Raw genomic sequence first — 4,852 nt, forward strand, 5'->3', positions numbered from 1 at the left:
TTAGCACACGCATAGATAGGTTTTAAAATTTGAAGCACATTATGGTCATTCCTCTTACATTTGACATGGTTAAGACCAAGTGGGAGTTGTATGAATAACGCATCTTGCTTGCTTCTTTAACCAAAAAAAGTACTAAATAATAAATATCATGTGATATTTCTTATATGTGGAATCTAAAAAAGGGTACAGATGAACTTATCTATAAAACAGAAATTGGGAAACTGGGATTAACAGATACATGCTACTATACGTAAAACAGATAACTAATAAGGACCTATTATACAGCACAGGTAGCTCTACTTAATACTCTACAAAAACCTATATGGAGAAAGAATCTAAAAGAAGAGCAGATATGTTTATACATATAACTGATTCACTTTGCTGTACAGCAGAAACTACCATAAGATTGTAAATCAATTGTACTCCAACAAAAATTTTTTTAAATAAATATTTAACATTTTTCTAAGACCTAACTAGGAGCAATCTGCACCTACATGAATGTAAACTCCCTGGGACATTTTCCCATCTTGATAAATCCAGAAGTAAGAACTCAAGTTCTTGACACAGGCAACATGCCCAACAAATGCTAGTTGACTACACTAAGGTGGAAGCATGAGAGGATTCTTTCACTAAATAGTTATGTTATCATGATGATCTTTTATTTTCCCAAAATCTAAACTGCAAAATGAAGAAAAGGGACTGAAAAACCTCCAAAATTCATATACAGTTCTAAGATTTTTTTGATGCAGACCATTTTTTAAAAAATTGAGCTGAGTTTTCATTGCTGCAGTGGGGCTTTTTCTGGTTGTGGTGAGTGGGGGCTATTCTTCGTTGCGGAGCACAGGCTTCAGTAATGCAGCACTTGGGCTCAGTAGTTGTGGTGCATGGACTCAGTTGCTCCAAGGCATGTGGAATCTTTCAAGACGAGGCATGTAACTCATACCCCCTGCATTGGCAGGCATATTCTCACCCACTGAGCCACCAGGGAAGTCCTGATGTGGACCATTTTAAAGTCTGTTGAACTTGTTACAACATTGCTTCTGTTTCATACTTTGGTTTTTAACTAGGAGGCATGTGGGATCTTAGCTCCCCAACCAGGGGTCAAACCCGTACCCCCTGCCTTGAGAAGACTTAACCACGGTACTGCCAGGGAAGTCCCAGGATTCTTAAGCTTAGAGTGAAAAGCAGCCCCTGTACCACTTCACAAAAAGAAAAAGCCACCTGGCATCGAGGTGGCAGCACTTTTCACCGAGTGGGGAGATTTGATACATACCCTGCACAAATAAAGTGCACATTTTAAGAATTTCCCAACACAAAAATGCGCAACTGCTTGCTCTTCTCAGGCTGTCGTTTGTCCTTGGAAAATGGTGAGGACTTAACAGCCTCAAGACTGGGGTGTGTTTTAGTATCTGCCCAAAGTTCAGGTCTAACCTAAAGTTTGCTTTGGCCATGACTCTATAGAGGTGTCAAGCCATTTCTAAGCAGGGTATAAATGGGAAGAAAGCTTTGTAAAACCTCTAATAATCCAACTTGTTTGAAGGTTTGGTTGCATCACAATTGATGGGCTAACAATCCTTGTCTTCCACTTGGATCGCTGGATGTTATTGACACAGGGAACATTTCCTCAATGCTTGTCGTTTAACCAGCAGGTTGCTGGAATAGGGAGTTTTGCTTTTTAGACATTTTTGCATACTTTGATTTTAGTATCTTGAAGTGAGTTTGGAGGGAAAGATTCTATAAGCTCTATTTTCTCTCCTTTGTAAAATGCTCCATTTGGCACTTGTTACACATGGTTTCTGGGCTTCCCAAGTGGAGCAGTAGTAAAGACTCTGCTTGCCAATGCAGGAGACGAAGGAGACGAGGTTTCAATCCCTGGGTTGGGAAGATCCCCTAGAGAAGGGCATGACAACCCTCTCCAGTATTCTTGCCTGGAAAATCCCATGGATAGAGGAACCTGGTGGGCTACAGTCCATGGGGTCACAAAGTGTGTATCTGTTAGTCACTCAATCTTGTCCAACTCTGCGACCCCATGGACTGTAGCCCACCAGATTCCTTTGTCCGTGGGATTTCCAAGGCAAGAATACTGGAATGTGTTGCCATTTCCTTCTCCAAGGGATCTTTCCAAACCAAGGATTGAACCTGAACCTGAGTCTCTTATGTCTCCTGCTTTGGCAGGCTCTTCTTTACCACTAATACCACCTGGGAAGCCCTTATTGACGTATAAGTATAAGTGATTTACAATGTTGTGTTATTTCTACTGTGTAGCAAAGTGATTCAGTTACACATATATAGATCCCTAAAATCAACAGTAATTTAAGTGACTTTTAAAATGCACAAAACATTAACATCTTTCATTTGACACATCAGTTGAGCACCAGCTATGTGTCTGAATCTGGTTTGGGTTCTTCACCTAAACTACACTCGTGTGAAAGTGATGCCATCAATTTTACAATACAGATAAAAGTGATTGCATGAGAGGCAAAGAAGTATATGACTTGGCCTTCTCCTTAAGAAGCTTCAGTTTAGTTGAGAACACAACATTTGCACATATGAAACAATGGCTAAATAAAAAATAGTAAACATCAGCTTTCCAGAATTGTCAAAGGTTAACTCATCCTGGCAAAATAATCTAGTTTTCTGGGTATCTGAGAGATTGTCCCTTAAAACATAAGATAGTAGCATTAAAGAAAGTTAGTAATTATGCTTAGTTCCAAGACAATAGTTCTTTTAAGACCTACTGGAGTGTGTGTAATAGACAGCTTCTATGTTGGGATCATTTGTTTATTGTACCTATTCTTGTAACTGGTTTGTCAATGTACTTTTTAATTTACTGATGACAAAGTAGCAATGTTTGAGAGCAAACTGACTGATTTTATTAGGTTTGATTGTAAAACACGCAACAAGTTAACCCTAAGTAAGCCTATGGATTTCTTCCTTCAGGAAAACTCCCCAATCTTTGAATGGAATACTCAGAGACCCTCTCCTCCTTGTTTCAAAACTCCTTATCTTCTCTTTGCTGCATCTACTGTGAGAATGAAGACCATTCTCAGCAATCAGACTGTTGACATCCCAGAAAATGTCGACATTAACTTGAAGGGACAGACAGTTATTGTGAAGGGCCCCAGAGGCACCCTGTGGAGGGACTTCAATCACATCAATGTAGAACTCAGTCTCCTTGGAAAGAAAAAGAAGAGGCTCCGTGTTGACAAATGGTGGGGAAACAGAAAGGAACTGGCCACTGTTCGCACAATCTGTAGTCACGTACAGAACATGATCAAGGGTGTTACACTGGGCTTCCGTTACAAGATGAGGTCCGTGTATGCCCACTTCCCCATCAATGTTGTTATTCAGGAGAATGGTTCTCTTGTGGAAATCCGAAATTTTTTGGGTGAAAAATACATACGCAGGGTTCGAATGAGGCCAGGGGTGGCCTGTTCAGTATCTCAAGCCCAGAAAGATGAGTTGATTCTTGAAGGAAATAACATTGAACTTGTGTCAAATTCAGCTGCTTTGATTCAGCAAGCCACCACAGTTAAAAACAAGGATATCAGAAAATTTTTGGATGGTATCTATGTATCTGAAAAAGGAACAGTTCAGCAGGCTGATGAGTAAGATCTCAGTGATCTCCTGCAGAAACAACAAGATAGCAGATGGTTCTATGGACTCAGTTGTGATCCTTTAAAGAGACAATAAAAACTCTTGATTTGAAAACAAAAACAAAAACAAAAAAACCTCCTTATCTGATCCTTGCTTTTATTCTGGAAAACTGAGAAACCAAGAAAACTGAGGTGCGAGATAAATGAGGTACATTACATTTACTATACTGAATATGACTGAGCATTGACATGTGACGGACATGGTTATTGAAGTTATGAATAGAAAGTAGGTGAACAATCTCAAGCAATGTAGTGAGAGAAAAGCAGTAATTGTGTAGATATCTTTCCTCTGGAAAGTAAGGAATCATATTTATTGGAAGCATCTTAGGCATTATCAATCCTCATTTTTTTGAAGGATAGTATTGAAGCCAAGAGAAGTTAAGTGACTTGTTCACTTCTGCAAGCTCACACAGAACCAGTTGCAAAATCTGGTCATTTGATCTTAGGTCCAGGTTTGGATTAGTTTTTGTCACAATAAGTGAACACTTGTTTTTGACTTGAACTAAAGAAAGTATATCTGAGGGCCTGGCCTCAGACATTTACTTACATGACAGAAGGAAAGGAAGGTGAGAGCCCATGACTGCAACCACAAACCCCTGCACCCCATCCCCACACACACTTCTCTAAACCCACTAAGGTCCACCTTCTTTCAGAGACTCTCCAGGAAAATCAGTGATCGACTCACATCCCTGGTGGTGGCAGGCCTGGACCTTTGAACCAACCTTCCAGAGCTGACACTGTACTAAGGAATCACTAGGCTAAAGAAAGAAGGGAAAGAGGAGGCTTAGAGAAACAGAGGGATTATGGAAGTTGCTTTTGAAAATAATTTTTTAAACTGCTTTATTAGGGTATAATATATTAGATGAAATTCCCCTATTTTAAGTGTAGAGTTTGATAAATTTTGACAAATATCACATAACCAGTTCCACTATCAAGTAATGTAATATTTCTATTACACCCCAAAGTTTCCTCATGCTCCTTTGCAGTCCATTCCCTTTTTCCATCCCAGGTCCAAACAGTCACAGACCTTCTTGCCACTGTAGCTTTGCCTTTTCTAGAATTCCATATGAATGGAACCGTGCAGGTCAGAGTCTTATGTCTGACTTCTTTCATTAAGGTGTTAATATGATGAAATATATGACTTGATTTTCAAATGCTAAACGAACATTGAATTCCTGGGATGAACTACAGTTGGT

At 39.5% G+C, this 4,852-nt stretch overlaps 1 pseudogene; it reads left to right on the top strand.

The window, feature by feature from the left end:
* LOC108636643 lies at positions 3,030-3,631 on the top strand (annotated as a pseudogene).

This window comes from Capra hircus, chromosome 8 (genome assembly GCF_001704415.2).
Source record: "Capra hircus breed San Clemente chromosome 8, ASM170441v1, whole genome shotgun sequence".
Lineage (NCBI taxonomy): Eukaryota > Metazoa > Chordata > Mammalia > Artiodactyla > Bovidae > Capra > Capra hircus.